The sequence below is a fragment of the Malus sylvestris genome, chromosome 11 (genome assembly GCF_916048215.2).
Source record: "Malus sylvestris chromosome 11, drMalSylv7.2, whole genome shotgun sequence".
In the NCBI taxonomy this organism is placed as follows: domain Eukaryota; kingdom Viridiplantae; phylum Streptophyta; class Magnoliopsida; order Rosales; family Rosaceae; genus Malus; species Malus sylvestris.
In genome coordinates, this window is record NC_062270.1 from 36,196,493 (window position 1) to 36,215,642 (window position 19,150).

The window sequence follows — 19,150 nt, forward strand, 5'->3', positions numbered from 1 at the left end:
TACACTTGTCTCCACATGCTTCATTGTATCATTCTCACTTGCCCTATCTGTTCCTCAGGCAGATGTGGTATCTTCTCTGAAAGCATAAGATGTTGAAGATGAGTACTCGAGAGCAATGCCAGGTAAGTAATCAGGCAAGGGGTTCCAGGCAGTCATTTCCTGACTGGAAGCTTAATTCCAAGTGCTGATTGATTGCTCTTTTTCTCTTTGTCTTGCAGGTAAGAATAAGGCCAAAGGAAAAGACAGGGAAAAAACATGATATGGGATACTCTTGCTTTTAACCCTGATGATATGAGATACTCTTGCTTTGGTATGGCTTGTTTGCAGAGGTATTATCAGGAGAAAAAGAAGCTGAGTATTTCGAGAGACTCTTCTGAGAGTGCCCTCTCGGATGTGAAGAAAAGTTGAGCATTTTTTTTATTTGTAGGTCTGCCTGGCTGTGGAGGATGGAGGTCAACATATATAGGAGCCTCCCTAACAACAAGTAGTATTGTTATTCCTTTACCCTTCTTGGTCATAGCAATGTAGTGAGAGCTGCAAGCTTCACGTGTTTTAACTTTGTCAGGGCACTTTGAAAAAGTGGTCTGTGGTATCTGGAAAGCTGATGTTGTGTGTGAAGATTGCAGACAAGCTTTATCCAAAGAAATCTGGCTCTTAAAGTTCGGAGAGTGGTGCCTCTTCGGTTTTCGAACATGCAATCCTGTCGGGTATCTGGCTCTCGAGATTCAGAGAACGATGCCTCTTTATATTTGAGAAAGTAATCCTGTTAGGAGTCTGGCTCTCGAGATTCGGAGAGCGGTGCCTCTTCGATTTTTGAGAAAGTAATCATGTTGGGAGTCAGGCTCTCGAGATTCGGAGAGCGGTGCCTTTTCGATTTTTGAGCACGTAATCCTGTTAGGAGTCTGGCTCTCGAGATTCGGAGAGCGGTGCCTCTTCGATTTTTGAGAAAACAATCCTGTTGGGAGTCTGACTCTTGAGATTCGGAGATGAGTGTCTCTTTGATTTTTGATAAAGTAATCTTGTAGGGAGTCTGGCTCTCGAGATTATGAGAGCAGTGTCTCTTCGATTTTTGATAAAGTAATCTTGTAGGGAGTCTGACTCTTGAGATTCGAATAGCAGTGTCTCTTCGATTTTTGAGAAAGTAATCCTGTTAGGAGTCTGGCTCTCGAGATTCGGAGGGCAGTGCCTCTTCGATTTTTGAGCACGTAATCCTGTTGGAAGTCTGGCTCTCGAGATTTGGAGAGTGGTGCCTCTTCGATTTTTGAGATTGCTCTCGAGATTCGAAGGGCGGTGCCTCTTTGATTTTTGAGCACGTAATCCTGTTGGGAGTCTGGCTTTCGAGATTTGGAGAGCTGCGCCTCTTCAATTTTTGGGCAAGCAATCTTGTTGGGAGTGTTTTCTCGAATGTGAGTAAAGGTTGGGTATTTTTACCAGTCTACCTTGCCACGGACCACGAAGGTTAACACACATTAGGACTTTCTAGTTATCAAGCAGTGGTGCTGTTCCTTTACCCTTATGGGTAATAGTAGGGTAGCTGGACCTTCAAAATTTATGTGTCTAAACTTTGTCAGAGATCTTTGGCAAAGTTATATGTGGTACCCAAGAAGCTGATGTTGCGTGTGGAAAGTGGTGCCTCTTCGGAATTCGGAGAATGGTGCCTCTTCGATTTTTGAACCAACGGCCTTGTTGCCTTTTCTTTTATAAGGGCACCAATTGTGTGCAAGAAGTACATTCAGAGAGTTATTGCTTGTAGGAAATTTCCCCTTACTTCAGAGATTTATTGCACCTTATTTCTCCTTCATCATTTCTGAGAATGTCTGGCCCATTCGACTGTCGTTTTGACTTGAACTTTGGTGAAGAGACAGCCATGCCTTCTCAAGACAACATATAGCGCCCATCCTTCTTATCCATTACTGGTCATCTTACCGTTTGGGACTTTGTGATGAAGAATGATATGACCGCTGCGGTGGTGGCCAGGAACCTTCTAACTCCCAAAGATAACAGACTACTTTCCAAACGGTCTGATGAGTTGGCTGTTAAGGATTCTCTGGCTCTCAGTGTTCAGTGTGCAGGTTTTATGTCTAATATAGCCCAACGCCTATTTACTCGAACCCGCCAAGTTGAATCATTGGCAGCTGAAGTGATAAGTCTCAAATAGGAGATCAGAGGGCTCAAGCATGAGAATAAACAGTTGCACAGGCTCGCACATGACTATGCTACAAACATGAAGAGGAAGCACGACCAGCTGCAAGAATTTGATGGTCAGATTTCACTTGATCATCAGAGGTTTGTGGGTTTGTTCCAAAGGCATTTATTGCCTTCGTCTTCTGAGGCTGTACTGCGTAATGAAGCTCCAAATGATCAACCTTCGGTGCCGCTTCATTCTGGGGTTCTGCCTAATACTAAGGCTCCGAATAATCACCCTCTGGTGCCTCATCTTTCTGGGGCTCTGCCGACTGCTAAGACTTCTCCTGAGCAACCTTTGTGAAGGTTCCTTCTTGTTTGTTTATTTTGATTCATGTATATGTACATATTTGTAACTTATTGGAGATATCAATAAACAAGTTTGCTTCATTTCAACGTATTGTGTTAAATACACCAAGGCCTTCTTCACTAAGTTCTTTGAATTTTTCCTTTTGTTGAAGCTTGTATGTTGAAGCTTTGTGAGTGAAGCATGTAGGTTGAGGTAGTGCTCCCTTAATTTCCCAAGTGAGGAAAACTTCTCATTTGTAGACTTGAAAAATCCAAGTCACTGAGTGGTCGTGAAACTTCTGAGTATCAAGGTGCAGTATCATATGGTAGGAGTCCCCTAAGTTTCCGGTCGATGGAGTTGACGAATGAGGCATTTCCTTTCTAAATGGTAGCCAAAAACTCCTTCTTCATATATATTTGTTATGAAAGTTATTAGGCCCAAAGAAGAGGAGGCCTAGGCAAATTTTTTTTTTCGATTTTTTTTTAATTTTCAAATTTTTTAATTTTTGAATTTTTGAATTTTTGAATTTCGGAAAATATATATATATTAAAGCTTTGTAGCTGAAGCTTTGGTGCTGAAGCTTTGTAGGTGAAGCTTTGAGGTTGAAGTTTTGTTGGGCACCATGAATTGATTTTGCTTCACACTATCTTGATCAAGATAGTGTGAAGCTTTTGTAGGTGAAGCTTTTGTGGGTCAAGCTTTTGTTGGTCAAGCTTTTGTTGGTCAAGCTTTTGTAGGTGAAGCTTTTGTGGGTCAAGCTTTTGTAGGTGAAGCTTTTGTGGGTCAAGCTTTTGTGTTGAAGCTTTTGTGGGTGAAGCTTTTGTAGGTGAAGGTTTTATAGGTCAAGCTTTTATGGGTCAAGCTTTTGTGGGTGAAGCTTTTGTGAGTAAAGCTTTTTTAGGTGAAGCTTTTGTGGGTGAAGCTTTTATAGGTCAAGCTTTTGTGGGTCAAGCTTTTGTAGGTGAAGCTTTTGTGTTGAAGCTTTTGTGGGTGAAGCTTTTGTGTTGAAGCTTTTGTAGGTGAAGCTTTGAAGTTGAAGCTTTGTAGGTGAAGCTTTGGAGTTGAAGCTTTTGTTGGGTACCATGAATTGATTTTGCTTCACACTATCTTGATCAAGATAGTGTGAAGCTTTTGAGAATTTGTAGTTGTCTTCCATTGATGAAGCTTTTGTTGGTGAAGCTTCTGTGTTGAAGCTTTTGTGGGTGAAGCTTTTGTGTTGAAGCTTTTGTAGGTGAAGCTTCGGAGTTGAAGCTTTGTAGGTGAAGCTTTGGAGTTGAAGCTTTTGTTGGGTACCATGAATTGATTTTGCTTCACACTATCTTGATCAAGATAGTGTGAAGCTTTTGAGAATTTGTAGTTGTCCTCCATTGATTAAGCTTTATTGAATTTCCCTTTTTTTTATTATTTTTTATTTTTTTAAGAAACTAGAAATTTGAAGATGTAGGAGAGACAACATATACAAATTTTGCTTCCACACTGTTGAGCAAGAGATTATGATGCAAGCCACACCTTGAAGTAGTCGAAGGTTTGGATGAACCATATAAATTGAATTTGCTTCGAACAATCTTGAATTTGCTTCGAATGTTTGAGAATTATAGTTGCCCTCCATTGATGAATCTTTTGTTGGCACCATAAATTGGTTTTGCTTCACACTATCTTGATCAAGAGTGTGTGAAGCTTTTGAGAATTGTGGTTGAACTCCTTTGATGAAGCTTTTGTTGGCACCATAAATTGGTTTTGCTTCACACTGTCTTGATCAAGAGTATGTGAAGCTTTTGAGAATTGTGGTTGCCCTCCATTGATGAAGCTCTTGTTGTTGGCACCATAAATTGGTTTTGCTTCACATTGTCTTGATTAAGAGTGTGTGAAGCTTTTAAGAATTGTGGTTGCCCTCTATTGATGAAGCTCTTGTTGGCACCATAAATTGGTTTTGCTTTACACTGTCTTGATCAAGAGTGTGAAGCTTTTGAGAATTGTGGGGGTTGAACTCCTTTGATGAAGCTCTTGTTGGCACCATAAATTGGTTTTGCTTCACACTGTCTTGATCAAGAGTGTGTGAAGCTTTCTACGAGTTGTAGTGTTTGCATTGTTACAGAGGGGAAATGTTTGAAACTGATGCAAGAGGGCTGAATAGCTTGATCTTCGTATGCCATGCACTGAAGTTGTTGTTGGCTTGCAATAAGACTTTGTTGGTGACTATAACTCTTGTTGGGCATAAGTGCTTCTCTAGTTGAGTTGTCAAGTTTAAGGGTTTCTGATTATTTGTGAATGCTAGGAGTTCACATGTACAAATTGTACCGCTCGTCTTCTGGTAGGTGGAATGAATGGTGAGTTGCTTTCATCACTTGGTTGGTGGCACGAAGGTGAGTTCTTTCTTCCCATGGTTGGTGGCATGAATGGCAAGTTACCAAATGATATTAGAGTACGGGTTGTACATTTCATCACCTGGTTGGTGGCATGAAGGAGAGTACGGGTTGTACATTTCATCACCTGGTTGGTGGCATGAAGATGAGTTTCTTCTTCACCTGGTTGGTGGCATAAGTGGCAAGTTGCCAAATGATATTAGAGTACGGGTTGTACATTTCATCACCTGGTTGGTGGCATGAAGGAGAGTACGGGTTGTCCATTTTATCACCTGGTTGGTGGCATGAAAATGAGTTCTTTCTTCACCTGGTTGGTGGCATGAGTGGCAAGTTGCCAAATGATATTAGAGTACGGGTTGTACATGTCATCACCTGGTTGGTGGCATGAAGGAGAGTACAGGTTATACATTTCATCACCTGGTTGGTGGCATGAAGATGAGTTCCTTCTTCACATGTCATCACTTGGTTGGTGAGAATAAGGGCAAGGTGTCTAGGTACATTGTAGCAAGTGTCGAATGACACAAAATATGTTGAACCCTTTCAAAGCACAGTTGGCTTATGTATGAATGTGTTGGAATGTATGATTGAACGAATATACTGTGAAGCTGTTCGTTTATTTGTATAGTCTTGTTGACATATACTTAGACTTTGTTTCATGTTGGAAGCATTCATGTTGAAATTTTGAACCCGAGTGTTTCATTGCTAGGAATGTAAGAGGATTAGGATCGAGTTGTCTAAATCACCTCTTTATTGAATTCATGCCAAATAGTCTTCGTTACATAGGATGCCGAATGGCTAAAGCTTAACACTTGTACAATGTGAGTTTACTTGTAATAGTACTTCAAGTGATCAGTGTTCCATAGATGGCCAAGGGTCTTGCCATCGGAGCTTCTAAGCTTGTAAGAGCAGGGCGACTGATGTCAACAACTTCAAACGGTCCATCCTAATTTGGACTAAGTGTTCCTTCACTCGGGACTTTGTCGCAGAGTAATCTTTTTTTCAATACCCAGTCCCCCACTTTGAAAGAATGAGGTTTGACCCTTGAGTCATAGTAGTTGGAGATGCGTTGCTTGTAGGCGACATTCCTCAAGTGAGCCTGGTTTCTGTGTTCCTCGACTAGATCTAAGTTGAGGGTAAGTTGTTTGTCATTTTCGCTTTGCACGTAGTTCTGGACTCGGAACGTTGCTTGCTCAAGCTCAACTGGGACAACTGCCTCTATACCAAAGGCAAGTGAGAATGGGGTTTCTCATGTTGATGTCTGATACGAAGTGAGGTATGACCAAAGAACTTAAGGTACAAATTCTGGCCAACAACCTTTAGCCTTGTCCAAGCTGGTTTTCAAAGTTCGCTTGATTATTTTGTTGATAGCTTCAACTTGTCCATTAGACTTGGGATGAGCTAGGGAGGCAAAACATAAGTTGATGTTGAACTTAGAGCAGAACATCCTGAACTTATTGTTGTCGAACTGTCGCCCGTTATCAGTGACTATCGCATTAGGAATGCCGAATCTTCAAAGGATGTTTTTCCATACGAAGTCTTCTATTTTTGCCTCAGTAATGGTTGCCAAGGGTTCTACTTCGGCCCACTTTGTGAAGTAGTCAACTGTAACGATTGAATATCGGACCTTGCCCTTCCCTGCAGGCATTGGGCCGATCAAATCAAGTCCCTATTGGGCGAAAGGCCAAGGGCTGATCATGGGAGTAAGCGGCTCGGGAGGGGAGTGAGGAATATTTGCGTAATGTTGACACTTATCACATGAGCGATATATTCTGATGGCATCTTGGTGGAGTGTTAGCCAGTAACATCCTTGGCGAAAAGCCTTGTGTGCTAGGGATCGAGATCCAGCATCATCTCCGCATACTCCTTCATGTATTTCCCGAATGACAGTTTCCGCCTCTGCAAGCGTAAGGCATCTTAGGTATGGTAGGTTAAAACCCCGTTTGTAGAGTTGGTCATTAATGATCAAGTAACGGGTAGCCTTGTATCGAATCTGCTTAGCTTGAACTTTGTCATTTGGAAGGGTGTTATGAGCAAGGAATCTATAAATCGGGGTAATCCAACTATCCCTATGTTGTAAGTTGCACACTTCTGCAGCCATGGTGCTTGGTGCTGCCAACAATTCGACTTGAATTTTTCTCCCAATCTTGTCTTCCACCGCTGAGGCAAGGCGAGCCAAAGCATTTGCATGACTGTTTACCGCTCGAGGAATTTGGGTGATCTAGTAGTGGAAGTGTTGGAGCAACAATTGTGTTTGTGCCAGATATGCTGCCATAGAGTTATCCTTAGCATCAAAGTTGTTGGTGACCTGGTTAACCACCAATTGGGAGTCACTAAAGATATCAATTCGTTTAACCCCAAGGTGTTTGGCCAAACGTAAGCCTGCTAAGAGGGCTTCATATTCGGCCTCATTGTTCGACGCCTTGAATTTGAAACGAATAACATACTCTATTGCCACTTTGTCAGGGATCGTAAGGATTAGTCCTGTTCCACAACCTTGTTGGTTGGACGAGCCATCAACATATAGACTCCATGCTGGGGCTGTTGGTTCTATTTTCTGAGCTTCCGAGGGTAATGAAACCACTTCTTTAGGCATAGAAACAATGTCAACAAGATATGTGAAGTCGGCGATTAAGTCTGCCACTGCTTGGCCCTTTTCAGCTGGCTTTGGTTGGTAAGAGATGTTAAACTCACCCAATGCTATCGCCCATTTGATCATTCGCCCGGAAATGGCATGACTTTGGAGTATTTGTCGAAGATGATGATTGGTAAGCATGATGATGGAGTGTGCTTGGAAGTAAGGGCGAAGTTTTCGAGCAGACATGACCAATGATAGAGCCAATTTCTCAATGTTGGAGTATCGTGTCTCTGCATCTTGTAAGGCCTTGCTAGCGTAGTAGACAGGCCGTTCGACATTACCATCATTTCGAATAAGAACAGAACTTACTGCTGAAGCCGATACCGACAGATAGATAATGAAAGTGTCACCAACCTCAGGTTTGGAAAGCAGAGGGGCTTGACTCATGTAGTCTTTGAGGTTCTTGAATGCCTCAGCACATTCATCAGTCCATGTAATGTACTTCTTACTTCCCTTAAATGCTTTGAAAAAAGGAGCACATCTGTCTGTGGCCTTAGAAATGAACCTAGTTAAGGCTGCCACCTTGCCAGTAAGGCTCTGGATGTCTTTTGAAGTTACCGGTTCCTTCATGTCGAGGATTACTTTGATCTTCTCGGGATTAGCCTCAATGCCTCGTTGGCTTATCATGAAACCTAAGAATTTGCCAGAGCTTATGCCGAAGGCACATTTGTTGGGGTTCAACCTCATTCGATACCTCTTCGGAATGGTGAAAGTTTCAGATAGGTTGGTGATGTGTTGGTCAGCGTGTTTGCTCTTAACTAGCATATCATCAACGTAAACTTTCATGCTCTTCCCAATCTGTTCGGCGAACATTGAATTGACCAGTCTCTGATAAATCGTTCCTGCATTCTTTAGGCCGAAAGGCATGACTTTATAGCAATATAGTCATCTGTCAGTAGTGAAGGCTGTGTGTTCTTGGTCTGGAGGGTTTATGAGGATTTAGTTGTATCTTGAGTAAGCATCCATGAAGCTCAGAAGTTCACACCCTACCGTAGAGTCTATAAGTCTGTCTATGAGAGGAAGAGGAAAACTATCATTCAGGCATCCTTTGTTTAGGTCGGTGTAATCGACACACATTCTCCACAAGACCTTTTGGAGCAGGAGACTTTCCTTGGTCGGATTCTTCTTAACAAGGACAACATTTGCTACCCACGTTGGATAATTGATTTCGCGGACGAAACCTATGCCTTTGAGTTTTTCAACTTCTGCCTTCATTGCCTTGTACCGTTCAGCGTCATAAGATCTTCGCTTCTGTCTCACTGGCTTGGTCTTGGGGTCAATACTTAAGCGATGACAGATGATATCGGGAGAGATACCTGGCATGTCCTCGTATAACCAGGCGAAGACCTCCCTATTCTCTTGCAAAAAAGAGATCAATGTCAACCGCATGGGTGGTGACAAGGTGGTGCCAATCTTCACCATGCGATCCGGATAACCTTTTGAGATAGAGACCTTCTCCAACTCTTCATCGGGTTGTGCTTGCTGGGTGAAAAAGTCATCTCGAGGATCGTCGGGTTGACTGTTGCCACCATGAAGATCCAAGTTGGCTTCGTCTGGGCTGGTCTTTATGACTTGGTCATGTATAGAAAGGGTTTCCTTGGGCACAGGCAGGTGTTGTTGCTTGACCGAAGTGTTGTAACATGATCGTGCACTAAGTTGATCTCTTCTGATGTAACCATTGCCATAGGGGGTTGGAAATTTCATCCATAACATATGTGTGAATACCATGGCCTTGAGATCATTGATGCTTGTGCGTCCGAATATGACATTGTATGTCGTTGGGCAATCAACCACCAGGAAGTTAGTGGTAATGGTAGCTGTGTCAAGGCCTATACCAATGGTGAAAGGTAAGTGTATGCTCCCCAAAGGTTGCACGATATCACCGAAAAAGCTTATCAGAGGGGAAATCGAGCGATCGAGCAAGTGTTCAGCTACATTAAGTGCCCTGAAAGCTTCGGCAAACATGATATTGATCGAAGCCCCCGTGTCTACCAGGATTCGTCGTACTTCAAAGTTGGCTATGTGAGCTTCCACGATCAGTGGGTCGTTGTGAGGGTAGATGATACCTCTTTCTTCCTCGAGGTAGAAACATATTGGATCCTAGTTAGGCTTTTGATGCTTACCTCCCTTGATGTCTTCCACGTGAAACACTTGGTGGCCAGACCTTAAAGCTCGTTCGTTATTTTTCATGGCCCTGTTGGAAGATTTAGATATGCGTGTGCCACCACTTATGGAATATATCACATTCACCTGGCGTTGGTTACTGTTACCCTTGGAGGGTGAATGAAGAATTGATCAATTTTTCCTTCATGTGCCAAAGCTTCAATATGATCACGAAGGGTGATACACTTCTCGCCGTCATGGCAGTTATGCTCGTGGTAGCAGCAAAATATGCCCGTGTTCTTCGTGGGCTTGTAATCCGAGTGCCTTGGCTTTGGCTTCGGTATCAGGTGTGCTATGCTGGGGTAAATGGCCACGCATGTGGTTTTCAAAGGTGTGTATGCCTCATACCTTAGGGTATGGGTTGTCCTGACACGTGTTTGACCTGCTGTGTTGACTGCCTAAGGTCAAGGATTATCATGGCGATACCCTTGGTTATCGCGGTAGTGTCCCTTACTCCTTTTACCAAAATGAGACTGGTGAGGATGAAAATCTTTCCTTTTGCCCTGAGATTGATATGTCTGTTGACTTGGCAAAGTATTTAAGTAAGGCAGAGGGAGGTACCGCTGCCGTTTAGAAGGTCGATGTCTTCTCATTTGGTTGGATCTGGCTTCCACTCCCTACTTGTTGATAAGGGTTGGTTGTGAGGGGTTTCCCTTGATATGTCATTGTCTCGGCGGAGGCATGGTTGTAAGCCTGTGCCATCACCTCAGAGTAAGTCTTCCAAGTGTTGGCATTGATCATGTACTTGAAGAAACAATCACGTAGGCCTGCTGTGAAGGCTTTGAGGGCGGTCTTGTCATCTGCCTCAGCACAGCGAGAATACTCATGGCTGAAACAACCTGCATACTCTCGTAGTGACTCGTCTGGCTTCTGGCGAATAGTGTACAAGTCATCTGTAAAATGCAAGCGATCGGTCTGGATGATGTGTTGAGAGACAAACAGTTTCCTCAGTTCCTCAAACGAGTCTACTGTCTCAGGTGGAAGATGGCAATACCAGTTTAGAGCTCCGCCAGAGAGGGTAGAGGGGAAGAGAAAACATCGTTCTTCGTCGTTGTGCATCCGATATGCCATGGTGGACTCAAAGAGGTTAAGGTATTCAATTGGGTCTTCCCTTCCAGTATAGAGTTGTAAACCAAGCTTTTGTTTTGTCTTCGCTTGAATGGGGGTGTCAATGATCCTCCTTGTGAGAGGGCCAGGCCTGGGTTGGTTCTAGTTAGGTATCTCGGCCTGACGTTCGGCCTTCAACTTGTTTACTTCCTCAATGAGCTGTAGGACAAGGGGGTCTTGAGTGGAGTCATGTACCACTGGGATTTTCTTTCGTAAGTCTTTATCGCCTCTTGGAAGTAGGAAAGTTTGAGCAAGGGCATGTGATTTTTCCTTGGACTCACCTACTGACTTTTAGGGCGAGTCTGTCAGAATACCTCAGAGTCGCCTGTACCTTTATGTTCTTCTAGGACATGTCGTTCCTTCCCTAAATTGGCAGCTAGCCTAGGTCGTGGGAAGGGACCGAGTCTTTTAGAAACCCTTGGGTCATTGATCTTCGAGCATATGTGGAGGGGATTCTCTCGACGTTGCTTTAGGAAGTCTCGGCAGTCACGATAAACTACTTTCGATCCTTCCAACCCTTCTACAAGGAGGTGTCTTCCTCCACTTCTCCTGCTTCGGGTCGAAGCAGCTGGGTTGAGAGAAGTCTCATGTTGATCAATGTTTTGATGATTAGCTCGCTCCTCATCAGGGATACCAATGTCGAAGGAAGGTGACCCTCCGTGTTGGAGGGCACCCAGATGATGGTTGATGTCCACAAGGGCAACAAACTCGAGTGTTTGAGTACGCATAGTTTCGTGGAGCGTCTCAAAGAGCTTCTCATACTGCTCCTGGAGGACCTTATTCTTCATTGCTATCTTGTTTTTTTGAGCTTCTAGCTCATTGACTTTAGCTTGAAGAGCAACCCTATTTCCTTCCTTCTTTCGTTGCTTCGCACTAGGTGCAAGAAGGGTGTCAACTGTGTGATGTGGCTTCCTTCGCTCCCCATATTGGAGAGGGATGCCTGGTCAAAAGAGAGTCTACGAATGGTGGAAACCAGCTTGACAAAGCTGAAGAGAGTGGGACTAAGTGTCGTTCCCACAGACGGCGCCAAATGTTGATGCACAAAATCGGTGAAGACTTTGGTACAACAGAAAGTGTTAAGTTTGTGACCTTCGCTAGATTGCTCCGGTCACTAGTGTGAATAAGTATGTAAATGGATAAGGACAGGGAAGCAAACACAAGATGTACGTGGTTTACCCAGATTGGCTACGTCCACAAAGTAGAGGAGTTCTCATTAATTGTGAAGGGTTTTCACAATTACATAGGTTCAAGCTCTCCTTTAGTGAGTACTAGTGAATGATTTAGTACAAATGACATTAGGAAATATTATGAGAGAATGATCTCTATTTATAGAAGAGAGTTTCTAGTTTCATTCTGACATTGACACGTGTCGTGTTGTGATTTGCTTCTGATGTCGACACGTGTTGCGCTGTGATTGGCCTCCTGGTTGGAGGAAAACTCTTTTGGGTCCTTGACGGTATAACGTTGACCAGTGCTTAATAGTTTCGAGATTGGTCAAGTATGGTACAAACACAAGTAGAAGGTGTAACAGAAAGTGATATTACAAGAATGTCCAAGCGGAGAGAATGACACAAATTCACTGGTATGGGAATGCCTCGTAGCTCGGATCGTATGCCTCGTTCCTAGGTCCTAAGGGGGCGCAAAACAAAACATGAGTGGACCAAGTTGATATATAAGTAATACTAAAACAGTTATTCATCAATGTACTAACCCCCAAAGTTTATGAAAACTCAATAGTATAATAGGTAATAGGTTTTCTGAAAACCCTAGCATGCCATAAAACTTCATAAAACATATATCATATATAGTGTGCTTAGTAGTGGTATTAGAATCGTCCAAAGGCCTTCATTTGCCCTTAGGCCTTTACATCACCCGACCGAAGCCATATATGTATCTTTATTCACCCGTAGGCCCTAACAGCACCCGACCGAAGCCATATATAAATATCATTCGCCCATAGGCACATAGTATGAGTAACCACTGAATAAGCACAATAAAAACATGAACATAATATTTCCAAAAATATATGTATATATCTCAATAGAGCTTAATAGCTCGAACATCATATCTTAAATCATATTCATGAATATCTCAACAAGCATAAATCCAGTGAAGCATGATATTTCATAAAGCGTAAATCTAATTTACTCATAAACGTTTCATAAAACGTAGATATAAAATCATGTCTTTCATGTATCCATTTCTAATAGTAAAATCATGCATTTGGAAGGGGTCCACTCACAGATACTCCGTAGTCGAAGAGTCGTGCGAACTAGGGAGGACAAAGACGCCACTAACAAAGGCACCTAAGCACATAAAGGGACCAATTAATAAAACTATACTAAAACGATTGAATTTCGGGAAACAGATGTCATAAGAGGATTCAGGAAGTTGAAAAACCTAAATGGTAGCCTCAGGTACCCCCACGCGCCGAGTTGGGTTGTTGAAAAATTGGCCGGAAAAGTTACCGGCATTGCCGACGTGGATGGCGATGGAGAACAGTACCTCTAATGGAGGCACGTATGCTCCATGCACAGGCCAAGACAGGTGCCTACGCATGCCCATACGCAGGCCTATGCACGAACCCACGCACTAACTGGAATCTAGGTTATGCCAAAGGTTTGGGTTTGGGCTTGGCTTAATGGGCTGGGTCTCTAAGTTGGCCCGGTAGCATGGCCCAAAGGTTTGGGCCGGGTAGCAGTTGGGTTTGGATCATGGTTTTAGGGTTATTAGGTCGGGTCGACCCGATTTCAAGCTGTGGATCGGCCTGTTTCTAGGCAAACCTTCAAACGCTCATAACTTCTTCAATACTCTACCAAATCAAGTAATACAAAAACAAAAGTTGTAGTTCTTAATGAGATGAAGAGAATGGTATCTCATAAAATGGCTAACTCATCGTGGGTTGACCGAAAAACGGCTCGAAAGTGGCGGTGCTATCGGAAAACTGGGGAAAACTTACTCCGAGCTATTACTACATTTAACAAGCTTAAATAACTTACAACAAGCCTTGATCTAACCTTAAAACACATCTCAAGGGTTTCTAGGAACTTACCCATGTTGAAAAAGTCACGAAAGTCGTTGGAGTTCGTCGAGGGAAGGTGCACCGTGACTGTCAAGTGTCGAGTTTGGCATGGGGTTTCGAGGTCCAATGTCCAAGCCTTGAGTCTTGGGGTTGTTATTGTTGTGAGAGTGAACTCAGAGAGAGAGAAGAAGGAGATCGCAAAGAGAGGGCACGGGGAGAGTTAAAAGGGAAAGGAGAGAAAGTAAGGAGAAGAGAGAGAAAGAATGTTATAAAAGGAAATAGGAAAAATCTGAAAAGTATAAGAGGGTATCCGGATAGGGTAAGGCTAAAGGGACAAGAATCCCAAGTGGGTCCCATTGGTTCACAATCTAAGAATCCATAAGACGAAACATAAAATATCTGAAAACGTTCGACGGTTCAAATGCAGAATCTTCCTTATACATCCGAATTCGAATCCATTCGCACCTACGTGTGCATGACGATGAGTACGATGTGAATAAATTAATTAAATTAAGACTATGCATTTTGACGAGATGGTCAACGAAAGTCAACTCAAAGGTACAATGGTAATTTCATAAATTCGATAGTATAAAATATGATAAATCAAGGACGAGGTTTCAAAATTCTTCAGTAGTTAATTCGTTATAAGAGCTATGTTCAATTGAACTCATGGACCACTAAGCTGAACTTTGTACTTCGGAGTATGCTTCATAATGTTCCAACATTCATGCATTGTGAATGATTCCTTGTTTTCAAGATTGAACCACATTTGTGCCTATAGTTGTTGAACAAAAATTCTGAAACAACATAATTGATGGAACCAAATTTGCGTACATTTGAGGACAGAAGCAAAATCCAGTCAAAATTACCCATGGACATAGCGATGGGAGAATGAGGTTGATTGGAGGGTGTGATTGAATCCAGATCTGACTGCTTACATATCTCCAGGGGAGGAGAATCAAATCACATGTATAGTTCTAAAGAAGGAAAGGTGTGATGTATACTTGATGCGAGAATTACTTGACACACAAATTAAACCCTCTTTTTGACAATTGTAGCAAAGTATGTAAGTAGGGATCGTTCTAAACCGGGGATTATGAGGGCTTGCTAAAACCTCTAAACTGACTCAAAAACAAAAAGAAACAAAGTTAAAAATGTAAACAAAAGATTTTAAAACAAGAAAGTAAAAGGGGGATTTGAGTTTGGTGAAGTTGAAAGTAAAAACGAATAAACTAAAAACTTAAATAGATTTTAAACAAATTTGGGTCGAATGGATAATGGAAGGCTAGCTAAGGGGTTCTTCTCCACACATGTCTTGCTTGCATACAAAATGATTTCCAATTGCTCTTCGATAAGTTATGAATACTCAACGCCCCAAATTAACCGTGAATTGCACTAATTAACTCTCAGTTTTTCAACAAGTTATTAGATTGGATGATTGCATACGACAACCCAAAACATTCCCTACAAGTTCCCTACATGAATTGCATAATAGAGATACAAGCAAGAATCATTAAGTTCTATGAAAAACATAAGCATTGACGAGGCACTCGTTACTATGATTTGCATGAAACTTATGCCAAGAATTTACTTAACGTGATTGTGACTAGCAACCTTCACTACTTGTGAATATAAGTTCATAACGATTAGGTGAAACTCCCTTATATTCTAGCGTCAAATTCATGCATGAAAATTAAGCGTGCACTCTCAACCAACATACACAAATTAGTTTTTATACGAACGGATAAGTAAATTGAATTCACAATTCAAGAAACGCAATTGGAAGTAATCAAATCATATAGCAAGCATAAACATGGTTTTGAATCCCCCCCTTGGCTAGGGGGGTTTAGTTCCTCATTATTACAAAACAAAGATAAACAAATTTAACCATTGAAAAACAAAGGGAAGAAAGCACCTAAACGTTCCAACGATCCATGTTGGATAGCAAGCGCGTCCAAGGACTTTTCTCCTTCTCCTTGCCGCCACAACAAGGTTGGAATGATGTTGAAGGGTTGGTTATTTGGAGGAATGGATGGGAAGGGGTTTAGATATGTAGGAGAGGCAAGGAAAGGCTTGGAGAATGGTTAATTTCTGGATGATTTCAATGAGGTTGCTGCATGGTATTTATAGGGAGATGATGGACTTGTTTAAGCACAAATTTCTGGTGGAATGGGTAGGTAAGTCACGGCATTGAGTGGGAATTGTTGTTGGGGTAGGTTTTGAGTCATCCACTCACATGTCATGGTTAGCTAAGCATTGCATCATCCACTCACATGTCATGGTGATTTAAGCATTGCATCATTACTCAAATTTCTGGTGGAGGTGGAAGTAAAAGTCACGGCATTGATGTGTTTTGAGTGAAGTTTTGGCCAATCCTTTTAGAAATTTATCCCTTCTTGCAACTTGTATTTGTTTCACCAGATTTTTAGCATGTTCTTAGCCTCTTTTGTCTTCAAATTCGTCCATCCATCTTGCTCATATCATATGTAATCCATTACAAGCTCAAAACTGTTCCAAAATGCACCAAAATGCACTTTCTTGCTACCTTAGCCCTTTGGACCTACAAACACACGAAAATGGCTTAAAGTACTAAAATAACTAAGAACTAATAACGTAAATGCAAGAAAACTAGTTAACTAAGTCGCATAAATATGCGTCTATCAAATTCCCCCACACTTAGCTATTGCTAGTCCTCGAGCAAAATAAAACAAATAAAACATAACCTAACCTTCCAACATTTGCCTTAGGGATTTCCAATGCACATGACATGTTAAAGATTATCATTCCCACATAATTGAGTCAATTTAACACTTAAGCACATACTTAATCATAGTCACTACTTACTAATTCACAATTAACCAATTAAAACAATGTTTTGAATGTAGTAACATGCCTTAGAGAATTCCCTCAATCCTTACAAGATACGCACTCTATTTTCACTCAGATTTTCTAACTACACACCCTATACTAGTTATATGTGAGAGAATTGATGTAGATATAAAAACGAATGCTCACATATATGTATAACAAAGAACACAATTTCTAGAGTTAATAAGCATGTTGAGATATGATCTCATGAATGGAATGCTACTACTTAGATGCGAAAACTAGTGACCATATGCTCATACCAAGTTCAATCTCCACAAATTGAAACACATAACACTCAAGATAGAAGTCAAGGGTTGTAACGGGGCTTGGGGTATTGGCTAACAAAGAAAGGATAAGGAAAACAAACGTTCTTAAAGTGATAGTAAGCAAAGTAATGAAATTGAGACTTAGAATTTACTTAGATTGCAGAAATTAGCTTTAAAACACAAGGGGAAGATTTAAACAACTCCTTAGGGTCGAATTCATTGTTTTGGACCCCTTCTTCATCAAACAACACTTTAGAACTCTTTTTCACTTCTTTTCAACTCTTTTCGCATTCTTTTCACATTTTTCTTTTCTTTTTTTTTTTTTCTTTTTACCCGTGCCTATGGCACATAATTCCTTATGAAAAACACTTCCCCCACACTTGTTTTCTGCCACAAAGGAATTCAATTTGAATCATGCTTTACTACGCTTTAAGAACAAGGTTAATGGATGGTCCTAATCTAAGCTAGGTGAGGGTAATGTGGGTTTACAAAGAAAAGGCTCACAAAGCTCAACGGGATTAAAACGTACAAAACATAATGACATAGGAGATTCACGGCTTTTTGGTTATGGTGGTGGTCACTACACAACTTTATCTTGAATATGTGTTATGCAAATCAATGACATGCTTTGAATGAAATGGGTATGAGTTCTAGCATTTGGAACTAAATGATGAAACGCCTTCTAAGTAGTAACCAAGCAAAGAATAATGAGATCATGCAACGACTTAGAAAACAATAAATCACAGATTATTAACTCTCCAAATAAACGTTTAGGCTCAAGTCTCACAAGGTTGTAGCGTTAGTTTGAGTTCTTTCCTTCAAGCATGTTACAAAAACTGATTTTTCCTTTAAGATTGCATGTAAATTCATAAGTTATAACCACAACCAAGCATAAACAAAGAGTAAATCAAACTTTCATCCATGTTAATCACTCTCTTTAACAACCATGAAATTACAAACCAAATCCTCATCATTGTGTTGGAAGGTACCCTAAGACACAAACAAACACACAAAAACAACTCTTTTTGGGTTTTGCAAAGCAATTTTTCAAATTTTTATGTGATTTTCGGAGTTATAAGTCAGCACACACTAAAACTCACCAAAACAGCCTAAAAACACCTAAAAACAGCAAGAAACAACATTGGGAAGTATGAGTGAGAAAACCCTACGAATTTGCATCAAAACACTTTGGTTACCCCCCCCACACTTAAACCAAACATTGTCCTCAATGTTTCAAAGCATAACTAACACAAAAACACATAAACAAACAAACAAACACTAACAAACTAAATATGGCAGAAACTAATTAAACAACAAAGAGAAGGGTTTAGGAACGCAAATCTGGAATTGGAGTGCTCTCTAGGCCTTCCTTTGTCGAATGCATGGGTTGCCTCCCACGAAGCGCTTTCTTTAACGTCTTCCAGCTGGACGGTACCTCCGTTTAAGCTTGACTAGGTGCCACGGCATGGAGGGGTACATCCTCCATGACATGCTTTGTATGCTCCACTCCAATACCCTTTTCGATGATGCATCTAGGGACATCCTTCTTGATTGGTGCGCATGAATGTTCCTTCCCCACATGTTTAATCACATCTATTGCAAAACAAGAACGAACATCATGAGGATTCTTAACATATTCAGGAACTTTGAATTTAATCAATTCATCACCAAACTCCATCGTTAACTCTCCCTTAGCCACATCAATCTTGGTTTGGGCTGTCTTCATGAAGGGCCGCCCTAATAGTATCGGCAATGGGGTAGAATAGGGTGAATCCTCCATGTCAAGCACGTAAAAGTCCGCTGGAAAAATCAAATTTCCCACCTGCACCAACACATCTTCCAAAACACCCTTTGGATATGCATTAGAACGATCGGCTAATTGAATAATCACACCATCGTTTTTAAGCTCACCTAAGTTCATAGATGCATAAATAGAGTATGGCATAACATTAATCGAAGCCCCTAAGTCTAACATGCATTGTTCAAACTTAGTCTTGCCAATAACGCACGGAATTGTAAAACTACCCGGATCTTTGCATTTAGGGGGTAATTTCCTTTGTAACATGGCAGAAACATTCTCACTTACTTGGACCACCTCTTTGTTCGAAATCCTTCTCCTTGATGTACAAAGTTCTTTTAAAAACTGAGCATACCTCGGGACTTGCTTAATTGCATCAAGGAGCGGAATATTGACTTGAACTTTCCGAAAGGTCTCTAGAATGTCCTTCTCGGCTTCTTCCTTCTTTGATTGCC